Source organism: Aquarana catesbeiana, linkage group LG01 (assembly GCF_042186555.1).
Source record: "Aquarana catesbeiana isolate 2022-GZ linkage group LG01, ASM4218655v1, whole genome shotgun sequence".
In the NCBI taxonomy this organism is placed as follows: domain Eukaryota; kingdom Metazoa; phylum Chordata; class Amphibia; order Anura; family Ranidae; genus Aquarana; species Aquarana catesbeiana.
In genome coordinates, this window is record NC_133324.1 from 932,701,757 (window position 1) to 932,719,138 (window position 17,382).

Sequence of the window (17,382 nt, forward strand, 5' to 3'; positions counted from 1 at the left end):
TCAAACAATCCCCTTTTCTCTTTAGTATGTAAGCCATTAGGATATTTCCATGCTTTTGCTTCTCTGTCATAGCACAACCTGTCTTAACTGTTGCTGAGTACATTTGACAGTTGCTGAACTGAACGCGCTATGGTTTTAGGAAAAGGATGCTGCATGACACCGCGGCTCGTGGCAAAAAGGCCAAAAAGAATTACTGTAGAGTGATTTTGGAAAGTGATTAAGGAGGTTTACCTTTTAGATCAGTGGTCTCCAAACTGGGGCCCTTTGGATGCCTTTACCTGGCCCTTTGGGCACTTTTATTCCCGCTGACACCAACAATGGGACATAATTCCTGCTACTGACATCAACAATGGGACACTATTTCTTCCATTGATGCCAATGATGGGGCACTATTCCTCAAACTGACACCATCGATGGAGCACTTTTTCTCCCACTGACACCAGCAACAGGGCACTATTCCCCCCACTGATACCAATAACAAGGCACTATTCCTCCAACTGACACCAATGATGAGGCACTATTCCTCCAACTGACACCAATGATGGTGCACTATTCCTCCCACTGACACCAATGATGGGACACTATTCCTCCAACTGACACCAACGATGAGGCACTATTCCTCCAACTGACACCAATGATGGTGCACTATTCCTCCCACTGACACCAATGATGGGACACTATTCCTCCAACTGACACCAACGATGAGGCACTATTCCTCCAACTGACACCAATGATGGTGCACTATTCCTCCCACTGACACCAGCGATGAGGCACTATTCCTCCCACTGACACCAATGATGGGGCACTATTCCTTCCACTGACACATAGTTACATAGTTACATAGTAGGTGAGGTTGAAAAAAGACACAAGTCCATCAAGTCTAACCTATGTGTGTGATTATGTGTCAGTATTACCAACAGTAGACACCAACAATGGGGCACTATTCCTCCCACTGACACCAATGATTAGGCATATTCCTCCCACTGACACCAACAATGGGGCACTATTCCTCCCACTGACACCAACAATGGGGCACTATTGCTCCCACTGACACCAACGACAAGGCACTATTCCTCCAACTGACACCAACGACAAGGCACGATTCCTCCCCCTGACACCAACAGGGCATTATTCGTCCAACTGACACCGACAATGGGGCACTATTCCTCCCACTGACACCAACAATGGGGCACGATTCCTCCCCCTGACACCAACAGGGCATTATTCGTCCAACTGACACCGACCATGGGGCACTATTCCTCCCACTGACACCAACGATGGGTTGTTATCCCTCCCCCTAGTACTAAAGAGGCATTGTTTACTCCCACTAACGCCAGGACAATTTCTACTTCCAATGGCCACAGTCCAGCCCCCTTAATGTCTAAAGGGCAGTAAACTGGCCCTTTGTTTAAAAAGTTTGGAGACCCCTGTTTTAGATTGTAAGCTCTTGGGTGCAGGTCCCTCCCTAAGCTGCCCATAGATGGAGTGAAATTCATCTGGTTCAGCAGGAACCGGCTTTATTTCAGTCCATGTATGGGCACCGGGGTGGAACAGAAGCCGATTAACCCATTGACTTCTGTACAACCGCCCTGCAGCACTGATCTGTGTACAGCAGAGAGACTACCCCACCATTAGAACTCCTCTATCCACCTTGAACTTGAAACAGATCCGTTTTTTTCCATTCAACCCAAAAACCGACTCATCTATGGTCAGTTTTTTCCCTCTTGTCTTAAATTGCATTGTATTGTAACTGTACTGTCCCCTTTTATTTTGCAAAGCGCTGTGCAAACTGTTGCCACTATATATATCCTGTATAATAATAAAAATAATAATAATCATGAAAAAATGGGTTAAAAGTCAGGTCTGCCCTTATTTATTTTTTTTTATTTTTTTTTATTTTTTTTTACCACATGTATTATTTTTATAGTAACACCTTGCTAGACAAAGCACAAGTCACTCAGGAACAGCGCAGCCATTTAAAATCAACACTTTAAAAACATACAGCTGGAAAAAGAAACTCGAGCAATTGAAAAGTGTCAAACCAGATCTGGGATCCATGTAAAATATAAGCAGTGCACCCTCTAGTGTCTGTTTTGTGAAGTACAGTGTCAAGCGTTCGCACTTCGAATGTCGAATGTGTGCTGCCAATTTTTTTTTTTTTTTTTTGAGACGTTGCTACGAGATTATTTGTGGCTGGATTCGATACAAGCTTTGAGTACGAAGTGAACTGTCATGTCCACTTGGAATTCGATAACCAACGCTTTCTCTAAAACATGATTGTTACACTAGTGGCGTACTTAAAAAGTGGTATTTTGGCACAATTTGGTGCCACATTAATAAAGCCCTTTTGCTGACCTTGTGTTTGTTGGATCAAGTTTCTATTGCTAAGAATTAATTAACTTGTTATTCCTGTTGCAGAGAACACATGCAACTATTCTAGGTTCAAGGAAAGAGATCGATACTGAAAAGTTTAACTTTTCCACCATTAAATTGGGAAAAGTCAAAGAACGTTCCTACCATCTGCTATAAATTCTTCCTTGCAGCACTGGGATTCTCGGTTCAAAACCCAACCAGGACACCTTCTGCATAGAGTTTGCATGTTCTCGCTGCTTGCGTGGGTTTCCTACCACTCTCCAAAGACATGCTGGTAGGTTAATTGGCCCTAGTATGTATAATTGTGAGGTAGGGACCTTAGATTGTAAGATCCTTGAAGGGCAGGGACTGATGTGGTTGTACAATAATAATAATGTACTGTATATGTAAAGCTTTGCATATATTGTGGTGATATAAAAATGCCGGTAAAAAATAAAATCAATTATTTGGCAAACTCTGCATTCTTTCCATGGTCAGTCAAGTGGCCAGTGCCAGGGCACAGGTCATGTGGCCTCTGTCTAAGGATTTTTTTAGTTGGCAGTAGGAGACTGCCAAAGAACAAACCGTTGATTGGCCAGCCAAACCTGAACGTCATTTTGCCTATATTCCTAAAAAGTCACCATGCAATCAACATCTTGACGATGACCACATCTCTCTGTGGAGCGGTCGCGGGTGGAGCACATCAGCTCCGGCGTCACGCCTATCACTCTTAAAGGGGATTCGCCCAGGAGAACCAACCTGCTGCAGATAATGACGGCAGCTGGTCCTTAAGCGGTTAAAGCAGTAGTTCGCCCCCTCCTGGACATATGAGGTTGTATGCATATAGGTGAGCTGTATCATTATAACATTGGCTGGTTTGCAAGCATTGGGTAGATATTTTTGCTCTAGGCTTTTTGACTGTTATTGTGGATAAGTGTGATAATCATATTATGCATAAGTATTAGAGCAGCAATTCTTAATGAGGGTTCTGTGGAGCTTTAGGGTTCCTCCAAAGGTTGTTAGGGGTTCCTCTTTTCATGGTGCCTGCAAAGTCATGGGATAAATGTAACTTGGCAGGGCCAGCTGCATGAAAAGTAGTGCAGGAGCTATTTTCTATCTGTTGCCTTCCCTAACCCAATGTATCTGTTACCTTTCCTAATCCAATGTATTTCTTACCTTCCCTACCCCAGTGTATCTCCTACCTTCCCTAACCCAATGTATCTCCTACCTTCTCTAACCCAATGTATCTCCTACCTTCTCTAACCCAATGTATCTCCTACCTTCTCTAACCCAATGTATCTCCTACCTTCTCTAACCCAATGTATCTCCTACCTTCCCTAACCCAATGTATCTCCTACCTTCTCTAACCCAATGTATCTCCTACCTTCTCTAACCCAATGTATCTCCTACCTTCTCTAACCCAATGTATCTCCTACCTTCCCTAACCCAATGTATCTGTTGCCTTCCCAAACCCAATTTATCTCTTACCTTTTCTAACCCAGTGTATCTCCTACCTTCTCTAACCCAAGGTATCTCCTACCTTCCTTAACCCAATGTATCTCCTACCTTCCCTAACCCAATGTATCTCTTACCTTCCCTAACCCAATGTATTTCCTACCTTCTCTAACCCAATGTATCTCCTACCTTCCCTAACCCAATGTATCTGTTGCCTTCCCTAACCCAATGTATCTCTTACCTTCCTTAACCCAATGTATTTGTTACCTTTCCTAACCCAATGTATCTCCTACCTTCCCTAACCCAATGTATCTCTTACCAATGTATGTGTTACCTTCCCTAAGCCCTGGTTCACACTGCTGCAACTTCCAGAGCAACTTGCTGTGACATGCGACAAGTCAAAACACATTCATTTCAATGGGTGCCGTCTTAATTAAAGCGACAAAAAAAAAATAGTTCCTGCACTACTTTGCTGCGTCTTCCTTGTGACATGAGTGACTGCAATGTTAAAATCACAAAAGTCGCAAGGAAGCCTTTTTTTGTCTTATCTTTGCAACCTTGGCTGCGACTTTAAAGGGTTTTGTTAGGTCAATAATATGTGTCACACTCTGTATTGGTATGATTTGCTAAAGTTGCAAAACATCAAAGTTGCATGAAAGTCGCATTAAGTTGCAAGCGGCAATGTGAACCGAGCCTAAAAGGAAATGCAGTATATATCTATTATTTTCCCTAAAAGAAACAATGTATCTGTTAAAGTGATATTAAGGGTTCATTTTTTTTTAATAACAAACATGTTATACTTATCTGCTCTGTGTAATGGTTTTGCACAGAGGAGCCCAGATCCTCCTCTTCTCAGGTCCCTCACCGGTGCTCCTGGCTCCTCCCCCTTGACCAGTGCCCCCAACAGCAATCCACTTGTTATGGGGGCACTGGTGCATGCATGCTCCCGAGTCCCACTCTATGCATCCATAAGACACATGGAGCCATGGCTGGGCCCTGCCCCCAGCTCTCTCCTCATTGGCTCACTGGGTGTGATTGCTGCTGTCTCAGCCAATGAGGAGAGAGAGACCTAGGGCGGTCGAGGCCCCCCGTGCACATCGCTGGATCGAGAGGGGGCTCAGGTAAGTATTGGTGGGAATGTGGGGAGAGCAGCACACAGAAGGTTTTTTACCTTCATGCATTGCATGAAGGTAAAAAACTTTCAGCCTTTACAAATACTTTAACTTCCTTAAAACAATGTATCTGTTACCATACCTAGGGCCAGTTCACACCAGAACGCACTGCGGGAAACCCTCCTTCCTTGTGCATTTCCCGCACCTCATTCAAAGCAATGCAATTGCAATCTGCGGTTTACTGTTAACTTAATGACACCCCAAAGGAAGGCTGCAAACACAATGTGTTTGCCTGCACTGGATCATATGATACAGTAGTACCCTGTGATCCAGTTGCGTTTCGTTTTTTCAAAGTAGTGCATGCTCTACTTTTGGTGCAGTCTGCCGCAATTTCAGCCCATTCAAATGAATGGGCGGAAATCACAACGCACCCAGATGGCATGTGAATCGCACAAGCACGTTCCTGTGCGAATCATGGTGTGAAGGGGTCCTAAAACAATGCTTATGGTATCTTCCCTAAAACAAGGCTCATCCAGCAGGGAAAGCTACTTTGGCACCAAGATGAGTCTTCCCGTTTCATATTACTTTTATTTTTTTATTTATTACAGGTATTTATACAGTGCCAAAAATGTACATATTATTATATGTACATGTACATTCATATCAGTCCCTGCGTTCAAGGATCTTACAACCTAAGGTCCCTAACTCACATCATACACATACAGTACAAGGGCCAATTTGGACAGCCAATGAACGTACCAGCATGTCTTTGGAGAGAGCCATAAAATGCCGAGGAGCAAATTTTAAATATTCAAATATTTCCATACATTTTTGTCTGAAACAGAGATTTTAGAAACAAACAGTTCTTGTGATTTCCTCTAAACGTTCTAAATCCATGAAGATGAAAGCGGCAGTTCAGTAACATAAGAAAGGTTTAGAATAATACAGGAATCTTAAAGTCTACTAAATTGCTGTAAACTTTAAACAGCTGAAAACTAAACCAAACGGACCAAACAGCGATTTTTCTTTTCTGATAGACAAAATTCTCCTTTTCGGGAGCCAGACCCTAATATGAGAATTATGTAATAATAGCAGAGAACTGCCAACATCTGAAAACAATTTTCCCAGACGCCGCTCTTGTGTATGTGAACCTATACTTGATGTGGACGCTTTCAGGTTCACTCGGCGCGGGTGCAAAGAGCAATTAGTGCAGCCAATCAGAAATGATCTCGGCAGAGACTGCAGCAAACTGAAATTTGATTGGTTTAGCTCCACTACTGCAGATTGCGTTATCATTGCTCTTTGCACAAGGATTAGGAGGCTGCATTATCACATTAGCACAAGTTGAAGACTCAATGTGATATTAAACAGTTCTGTTGTACATAGAACACTTCATATCCAGCATGTTCAACAACTGGACACGATCACCGACTGAACAATTCCATTATATTCTATATATAAAACACTACACCCCCAACAAGGCCGACCACTGGACATGATCATCATACAATTCTATTGCACTCCATACATAGAACACTACTCCCCCAACATGGCCGACCACTGGACATGAACATCATACAATTCTATTACACTCTATACATAGCACACTATACCTCCAACATGACCAACCACCGGACACCATCATAATACGATTCTATTACACTCTATACATAGCACACTACACCTCCAACATGGACGACCACTGGACATGAACATCATACAATTCTATTACACTTTATACATAGCACACTACACCTCCAACATGGACGACCACTGGACATGAACATCATACAATTCTATTACACTCTATACATAGAACACTACACCTCCAACATGACCAACCACTGGATATGGTCATCATACAATTCTATTACACTCTATACATAGAACACTAGTCCTCCAACGTGGCTGATCATTGGACATGATCATGATATATTCTATTACACTCTATACAACACTACACCCCCCATCATGACCCACCACTGGACATGATCTGATCATCATACAGTTCCATTATATTCTATATATAGAACACTACAACCCCAACATGGCCAACCACTGTATACGATCATCATACAATTCTATTACACTCTATCCATAGAACACTACACCTCCAACATGACCAACCACTGGATTTGGTCATCATACAATTCTATTACGCTCCATACATAGAACACTACACCTCAAATATGACCCACTACTGGACATGATCATCATACAATTCTATTACACTCTATGCATAGAGCACTACTCCTCCAACATGACCAACCACCGGACACCATCATAATACAATTCTATTACACTCTATACATAGCACACTACACTTTCAACATGACCAACCACTGGATGTGGTCATCATACAATTCTATTACGCTCCATACATAGAAGACTACACCTCAAATATGACCCACTACTGGACATGATCATCATACAATTCTATTACACTCCATACATAGAACACTACTCCTCCAACATGGCCGACCACTGGACACCATCATAATACAATTCTATTACACTCTATACATAGCACACTACACCTCCAACATGGACGACCACTGGACATGATCATCATACAATTCTATTACACTCTATACATAGAGTACTACATCTCCAACACGACCCACCACTGGACATGATCAAAATACGATTCTATTCCACTCCATGCATAGAACACTACACCCCCAACATGGCCAACCACTGGACATGATCAGCATACAATTACAGTATATCGCACTCTATACATAGAACACTACACCTCCAACCTAACCCACCACTGGACATTATCATCATACAATTTTATTATACTCCATACATAGAACACTACACTTCCAAGATGACCCACCACCGGATGATCATCATACAATTCTATTATACTCCATACATAGACATTTACACCTCCAACATGGCCAACAACTGGACATGATCATCATACATGATTTGAATATTGCCTTACTACAATAATCTGATCAATTATAAACTAAAAAAGAATAGATTTTTTTTGAGGGGTGATGTGGCAGGTTGTTTTAGAAAGCACACTTTTCAATGCACGGATCTCTCCCAGGTAAGCTTATCTTGATCTCCCTCCAGCATTTGGGTGTGACCTCCTGTTGCTGCTACCCAAGGAACCTCTGACATATCCCAACTCACGTGCTGCAGAGCAGAGGAGACGGGGAGGCTTAATCTGACTGTGTAACACGCGGCACAGACAAACCAGTTCTATGACAAAGGTCTATTTTCAGGTTTGCCTAATTAGCCTGAGCCAGACATTTTAGCATTTTTATGGTTCTGCTCTGCTTGTCAACCTTCTTCTGTATAATCTCCTTAAGGCGAGGATTGCCATACCAACCACTGATGGTTTAGTTCTCACAGGTCAGGATGTGCTGGGCATCTTGTCAAATGTACTCTCCAGTCAACACTGAAAATGAAGCCTTGAGATGCATAGAAGATGGAACCTACTTTATTAGTATCTTCTAGGTCTGTAATCTGGTGATCCTGGAAAGCACCTACTGGGGATTCTGGAACACCCTTCATGGCCATGAAAAAAAGTCTTACATAAAAATAATAACAATAAAAATAATAATAATACAAAAAAGCAGCTCTAATAAGTTTCTCAACTCCTCCAATCTGATTCATACAGTACCATCTCACAATGTTTGAAGGTGATTGGTGGTTCCCAAGGCTTGCCTGGAATTGCTGTTGAAAGCTGAACTCCATAAAAGACATAAATTAATGCAACCCGGAAAGGGAGAGCCAGAGAGTTAAAAAGACCTACGCATTGCAGCCCATCAACTGGCCCAAACCATTTGGTGGAGGGGAGATTATGGTGTGGGGTTGTTTTTTAGGGGTTGGGCTTGGCCCCTTAGTTCCAGTAAAAGGAACTCTTAAGGCAACAGTATATTAAGACATTTTGGACAATTTCGTGTTCCCAACTTTGTGGAAACAGTTTGGGGATGGCCCCTTCCTGTTCCAACATGACTGCGCACCAATGTACAAAGCAAGATCCATAAAGACATGGATGATGGAGTTTGGGGTGGTGGAACTGTGAAATGGAAATTGCACGACTTTGGAGTCCCACAAGTGTGAATGGAGGCTTGTGGATTTTATTGAAAGTGGAACTTTTGGGAAGGCTGTCTAGTAGTCCTTAGCCCTGGTTCACACCAGTGCGGCTTTAAAATCACGCAGATTGGTGCGATTTGCACCTCCCATTTCATTGCGGCTTGCGACTTAGTTTAACAGAAGTCTATGCAAGTCACAATGAAATTGGAAAAAAAGTAGTGCAGGAACCTTCTTGAAAGCCGCTGTGACATGAGTCGCAGCAATTTGAATGGTTTCATTGCTGGCAATGGGGTACGACTTGTCATGCAATTTGGAACTGTCAAATCGCTTATAAAACTGCATCGGTGTGAACGGGGGGTTAATGTCCAGAAAGACATGGATGGGCGAGTTTGGAGTGGAGGAGCTTGACTGGCCTGCACAGAATACTGACCTCAACCTGATAGAACACCTTTGGGATGAATTAGAGCGGAGACTGCGAGCCAGGCCTTCTCCTCCAACATCAGTGCCTGACCTCACAAATGCGTTTCTGGAAGAATGGTCAAACATTCCCATAGACACACTCCTAAACCTTGTGGACAGCCTTCCCAGAAGAGTTGAAGCTGTTATAGCTGCAAAGGGTGGGCCAACTCAATATTGAACCCTACGGACTAAGACTGGGATGCCATTAAGGTTCACGTGCATGTAAAGGCAGGCGTCCCAATACTTTTGACAATATGGTGTATATCATACCAGTTGTGCTACCATTATGTGAGCCTATAGGGGGTTTGTAGGGTTTTTCGAGTGGTTGGGGAATTTTTTAACATTATTTTTAGCCAATGTAAAGGTAGGTACTAGGCAAGAAAACATGTAAAAAAAATTGTGTTTTTTTTGGCCAAAATGCAGCATATGAACTTTTTCGAGTGACTAGCTTCAAGTGACCCAACGTTCAGGCTCCTTTGAATATAATAGAAATCCTATGATCATGCCTTTATGTTGCTCAGGTGTGAATGGGGCCCTGCTCCCACCGGACATGCACTTTGTTGCGCGTTGCGTAAAGAGGCCACGACTTTTGCGACGCATAACATGCGTGGACTGGGGTGAACGAGCCCATGGTGGCTGCTCAGCAAGTATGGCAGAGGAAGAATTTATCCTTGTCCTTGTTTATAACTACTGTTAGCCTTCCAATGCTTCTTACCATGATAGCCAGCTATAGATGGAGGCAAGTGGCGTTTTTGTATCAGAGGAGGAATTTGTAGGCACTAGCGGAATTGGTGACTTTCCGAGGATGGGTCCATTTTTCGGGAAGTGCTTGTAGCTATCAAATAAAAATGATTTGGGTGCGGTAAGCTCATTGACCGGTTCTCTTGCGGCAGCTATAAATAGAGGCTGACGGTGAAGCTAGACTACAGGAGGATTGCCGCTTTAAGTGAGCAGTCCGGACTGGTAAGGAGGGGGGGGGGTGAGCTCCTGGGTTACTGCAGTTCACACCGCACGTGCCACAAGTAGCATACACACACATAAGAAGCGGTAAGAGATCTCCTAAGAGGGGCAGCTATTGTTTTACTGCCACCAGCAAGGACTGGGACGCGAAATTGCCGCGGTGCGCTGCGACAAGCCAATTAACCCTTTCACTGCCCCGGCAAATTCCTCCTTCTGCAGCATGCGTCGCATTCGCAGAGCTGCCAAGTTCCCCCGGTACCCCCTTCTATGTGCCAAAAACGAGCCGTAGACGTCTGTCACGCCATGACGACGCACGCACTCCTGTGAGCACAAATAATAGCGTCTTAAAGCTAAACTCCGGGTGCAACAACTTTTAATTCAAATATACCCCCCCCCCTCCATAGCCACAAAGGATATAAATACACTTTTTTAGCAGCAAATGCCTTTGCAAACCCAGATATTGCCTTGTAAAAGTAGCAGTGCTGTCATCACTGTGCTGTACATAGCTTGTGCAGAGAACAGAGCTGTGGGAGGGGCCCAGAAGGCTCCACCTACCACAAAAAAACAACAGGGGGGGGGCGGAGGCAAGACCAGTCACCCTGCACAAGGAGAGAGATGGGGATCAAGTGGGATGGGCTCCAGATCATGTGACCACTGTGACAGGCAATCACAGTGGCCACGTGACCTGGAACTCCACCTCCCGGCAATAAAGTCTACTTAAAGGACTGCTGAAAATCTTCAAGAGCGGTTGACATCTACGTATAAATAAACGCATCCAACAGCCACAGCTAATCTCCATGCGGGGCACCGGATGCATAGATTTCTATGAGTTTTATTTTTTTATTTTTTTTTAGCACATGAGGCTTTAATTGGCTTCAAAAATGTTGAACTCGGGGTGCCCCAAGCCCACCCAATCAATATTCGCTATTGTCTTCCGGCTTCTCCTCCCAATCAGGACGGGGGGGCGGGTCTTGAGACCGAATTGGCTGGGAGAAAAAGCCGGTGTTCCATCAGAATAAGCGACCCGACGTGATCGTCCTCTCCCACCCAGACATGGAGCCTTCGGGCCGCTGGTACTTCACCCGGGAGCAGCTAGAACGCATCCCATCCTGCCACGCCGGCGTGGATCCAGACAAGCAGCTCTCGTACCGGAAGCAGATGGCCAACTTCATTCAAGACATGGGCCAGAATCTCACCGTATTCTGATGGGACGCCGCAACCTGGATGGGGTCTGTGCGGACCTGGTAGGGGGGGTTTGTTTTTTCCACAAAAAAAAAATGGCGCATCAGCTGCCACTGGCATCCAGTGCTTATGATGCTCAACAGGGTGTTCAAATTTTACTATCCCCTAAAATCCCAAAAGGACCATGGGGGGTCAATTCATTAGTTAAATAATGACTAATATAAAGTGGTAACCCCAATGAATTGACCCCCATGTATGTTCACATATAATAAGCAGTATGTATTGCAGCAAAAATTCGTACATATGTGAAAATACTTCCCATGATTTCAAGAAGAGTAAGGGCCCGTTCACACTTGCCACATGCCAAAATAGTCCCAACTATTGTTTGCCAGCAGTAGGGCGGTGCCTTGCATTATTACATCACAAGGCATGTCAAAGTGGCATTGCTTTAACTTCTTTATACCTCAGCAGAGCTGCGATTAAGAAACCAATGGTGACTTATGGTGAGCTCCGATGCATTGCAGAAAAATGCAACGCACCTCAAGGCAGCACTGTGGGGTAAACAGGGCACATTAAAAAAAAACTGCAATTGCCATTGATCAAGTGCAGAGAAAGACCAATGCATTTTGTCTAGTGAAAGGGCAAAAAAAACAAAGGTTTATTAGGCTATTTCCTGTCCTGGACAAACATTTTTCATTGACTTAAAATGGAAAATACTATGTTCAGCCACTAGGTGGAAGTCATTTCTTATGATACTTAGCGTCATCTAGTGGCCAGATATATTATTTTCCATTTTAGGTCATTAAAAAAACCATATGTACAACACAAGAAAAAAGCCAAAAAACATTTGTTGTTGCTCCATTCGGACAGAACAAATGGCAGTGGACGATGTCAGTAGTTTTTATTTTTTACAATTTCTTTTTTTATTTTTATTTATTGATTTTTTTTATTTGATGATGAAATATGAATGCACTTTCACAGGATAAAATGTAGTAAATTGTACTATACATACACCCCTTTAAGTTCTGGAGTTATGTTGCCCTGCATTGAAATTTATTTAAAATGAATGGGTTGCCTTATGCCAGCACCAGTTAAAGTGGTTCTAAGGGCTGAAGTTTTTTACCTTCATGCATTCTATACACGAAGGTAAAAAAAAAAACCTTCTGTTTGCAGCACAGTAACTTTTCACTGTGTTTTGAAAAATCCTGCATGCTGCATCTTTGGTGTGCTTTTCAAAACCACCTCCCATTGATTTCTATAGGAAATTCATAACAAAATGCACCTACAGCCCATTTTTGGTGCATTTCTTGAGTCACATGTCCAGGTTTCACAAGTCAGAAATCCAGAAAACGCAACAAAAACGTATTGAAAATGCATCAAAAATGTGATATGCAGTTTTGCAAAATGCATACGGTGTTTTCAAGCACATCAGTGTGAAAGGGCTCTAAGGGACTCTTTAGACTTGCAGTTTGGGCTCAACCGCACATTTTAATTGTCCACCAACCACCCCCTTAAATAAGATGTATGTTTTTTGTTTTTTTTAAGAATCATACTTACCTACAGTAGGTGGACGCTGTATCTGTCCCCCAGTGCCTCTAACACTGAGAACCGAGCGAGCGATCTAACACTGCCGATCGCTGGCTTCTCACAGCTCCCCAAGCAGAGAGCCGATGACTGTCAGTCACCGGCTCTCTGCTCTGCGGGGGTGGGAGCTGCCAACTCAAGCTTTCAGTGAGCTCACTGATAGGCTGAGCCGGGTGCTGGTCCGGGCATGTGGGCGGGTCCCAATTTCATTGTCTTGCCTGAGCCTGGACCGGCTCTGTGATGTCAGCGGACTTCAGCCCGGTGCATTCCGGTGTGTTTTTGATGCACCCCGGTACGTTTTTTACCTTCTTTTTTTTCTTCATCTCAATTCAGGACATGTGCATTCTGGTGCATTTCTGGTGTGTTTTCCATGTGTTTTGCTGCATTTTAGATGCGTTCCATGCTGAAAAATCCAACATGTTCGACTTTTGTTGACTGCACTGGAATACACTGTACTGGTGTGAACGAGGGCCATTGAAACACATGGAAAACACCTTTTGATGCATATTAAAAATCCACCAGACAGCATCTGAACCAGCCCTAAGGCTTAATGTACACGGGACGTTTTTACAACCTCTCCTGAACGATTTAACTTGACAGATAATAACCCACGTTTAAAACGTCCGTTTTGCCGCATTTACATGCCGTGTTTAGCCGCGTTTGCATTTAGAAGCGTTTGAAAACGAAACGCAGCTAAACGCGGTTATCACTTTGCGGCGTTGAGCGTCTGAAATGTCAGAAACTTCGGCGTCTGAACTCATTTTTTTGCCTTCAAAGTAAAGTCTATAAATGATATTAAAGGAACCTGTGTACATGTACAAATAAGATATCATTGGATGAGTTCCGGGGCAGCTGAAAAAAGCATCCAACTGCCTCTGAACGTCCGTTTACCAGCAGCCATGTACATGAGGCCTTAAGGATGAAACACCTAAGGCACAAAACAAAACAAGGCATTATGTTGAAGTCATAGAAACCTCGGGAGACTTTGATATTGACCTCATTGTTTCATGGTGAAGACAGCTATTCTTTCTGGTGACTCAGCCTGCAAGGTCAGGGTCGTTGAGGATATACCAGGACCAAAGTACAAAGGATAAGATAAGAAAAGCAATCACCCTACACAAGGTGCTGCAAAGCCTGGTAACATTATTGAAGGACAACGGTACACTTCTCAGTGTTAAAGGGGTACTCTACCTTTTGTGAAAAAGTTAATAAATAATAATAATAAATGAAGCATTCATGATCAATGCACATTTACTAATCTTTACAATGAAGCCCCCTGAGCATTGCACCCGTAATCAGTGCGTTGCAGGTGCAATACACAGTCCTTTCAACATTTTTCCACAGCCTCAGGTCCTTACACAGGTACAGACCTGGGCTGGAGGAAGTGCGGCTGGATTAATAGGGGGTGGGGGCTCTGGATAATCCCTTTGCTGCAGTGGAAGATGGGACATGTAGTAGTTAACACCACTGATCAGGCGGACCACCAATATAAGGAGCCTTCTGTCCACTAACTCCAACTGTAAGGAGCATTCTCCCCATTGACCACTAATGTAAGGAGTATTCTTCTCACTGATCACCAATGTAAGAAGCATTCTTCTCACTGATCACCAATGTAAGGAGCATTCTTCCCACTGATCACCAATGTAAGGAGCATTCTTCCCACTGATCACCAATGTAAGGAGCATTCTTCTCACTGATCACCAATGTAAGGGACATTCTTCCCACTGATCACCAATGTAAGGGGCATTCTTCTCACTGATCACCAATGTAAGGAGCATTCTTCTCACTGATCACCAATGTAAGGAACATTCTTCCCACTGATCCCCAATGTAAGGGACATTCTTCCCACTGACCACCAATGTAAGGAGCATTCTTCCCACTGACCACCAATGTAAGGGGCATTCTTCCCACTGATCACCAATGTAAGGGGCATTCTTCCCACTGATCACCAATGTAAGGAGCATTCTTCCCACTGATCACCAATGTAAGGGGCATTCTTCCCACTGATCACCAATGTAAGGAGCATTCTTCCCACTGATCACCAATGTAAGGGACATTCTTCCCACTGATCACCAATGTTAGGGGCATTCTCCTCACTGATCACCAATGTAAGGAACATTCTTCCCACTGATCACCAATGTAAGGAACATTCTTCCCACTGATCACCAATGTAAGGAACATTCTTCCCACTGATCACCAATGTAAGGAGCATTCTTCTCACTGATCACCAATGTAAGGAACATTCTTCCCACTGATCACCAATGTAAGGAACATTCTTCCCACTGATCACCAATGTAAGGGACATTCTTCCCACTGATCACCAATGTAAGGAACATTCTTCCCACTGATCACCAATGTAAGGAACATTCTTCTCACTGATCACCAATGTAAGGAACATTCTTCCCACTGATCACCAATGTAAGGAACATTCTTCCCACTGATCACCAATGTAAGGAACATTCTTCTCACTGATCATCAATGTAAGGAGCGTTCTTCCCACTGATCACCAATGTAAGGAACATTCTTCCCACTGATCACCAATGTAAGGAGCATTCTTCTCACTGATCACCAATGTAAGGAACATTCTTCCCACTGATCACCAATGTAAGGGACATTCTTCTCACTGATCACCAATGTAAGGAGCATTCTTCCCACTGATCACCAATGTAAGGAACATTCTTCCCACTGATCACCAATGTAAGGAGCATTCTTCTCACTGACCACCAATGTAATGGACATTCTTCCCACTGATCACCAATGTAGGGAGCATTCATCCCACTGATCACCATTGAAAGGGGCATTCTTCCCACTGACCACCAATGTAAGGAGCATTCTATCCACTGACCACCAATGTAAGGAGCATTCTATTCCACTGGCCACCAATGTAAGGGACATTCTTCCCACTGATCACCAATGTAAGGGACATTCTTTCCACTGATCACCAATGTAAGGAGCATTCTTCCCATTGACCATCAATGTAAGGGGCATTCTACCCACTGACCACCAATTAATTGGTTTTAGCAGGGGTTCCCCAAGCCTGAAACTTATTTTAAGGGTTCCTCTAGAATTAAACGTTTGTGAAAAGCTGCTCTAAGCTGTGAAACATCCACAATGATGAAGACAGACAGCGGTCATGTGATCTAGCCCACACCTAAGCTTACAATCACATAAAGGAAGGTGACCTGTGATGAAGTAAAATGTACTTTTTGGTTCTGCTGATAACTGTCCTACTGGAACAGTATTCCCCGGCTTAGTCCAGGAACGATAGAGTAAGCGGAGGCGAGGAGCCACGGGGCATTGTATTCATTTGGGCACAGTGCAGGACCAACAATAGCAGAGGGGATTTCAATGCCAACTAGAAAGCGTTTTTGTCCCTCCATCAGAAATATGAAGCACAACTGGAGGCTGACAGAGTCAACAGGTATGTGGATATGAACGGAGGTAAGACATGGCCATTTATTAGAGGTATTATGTAACGCACGTTAGAATTGTTGTTTTTGGTTGGAGAAACACTTTAGGCAAGTAGGGTGAGTTCAGAAATAATATATATTTTTCTTTCCCAGGCATAATCTATTTTTTTACAATGTAACTATTCAACATAATGTATCCAATGTATCCTAGGTGTCCAATACAATGTATCCAATGTATCTAATGCATCCAATGTATCTAATGTATTCTAGGTGTCCAATACAATGTATCCAATGTATCTAATGTATCCAGGGCAAAGTACAGACCCACACAGACAGCAGATGCCGGGGTGAGAACAATGCCACATAGATCTATCACTCCAGGAACACCGTGCCCCTATCTTGCAATCAGCACATTCTGGGACACCCAGTTCCCGGCCAAGAAAAGACAACGGCAGAAATTCCTCATCTCCTGTATTGTCATGTAAAACCCTCGTCTTAAAGGGAAAACCCGGCTTTTAAGCAGTTTTGCCATAGTCTCCCATTACACTTTCCAAAATACATTTATTGAAAATGGTGATCAGGTGGAAATTGAATCCAGAATCCCAGCACAGCAAGGCGAGAGGACTAAGCATCTCCTCTGATGTACAACAACAGTACAATAAAGCAGTGCCGAGCATGTCAGGAGAAGAGAGTTATAGAGGAAGGTGAAGAGTCCTCCAGCAGTGCTGAGTGTTTCAGGAGAGGAGAGGTAGAAGAAGGAGCAGAGTCCTCCAGCAGTGCAGAGTGTTTCAGGAGAGGAGAGGTAGAGGAAG

The 17,382-nt window shown here is 43.5% G+C and overlaps 1 protein-coding gene across 1 annotated transcript in view; it reads right to left on the bottom strand.

Annotated features, from left to right (window-relative positions):
- CYP26B1 (cytochrome P450 family 26 subfamily B member 1) overlaps nucleotides 1–17,382 on the bottom strand; it is a 59,592-nt gene that overhangs the window by 17,180 nt on the left and 25,030 nt on the right. The window lies entirely within an intron of this gene.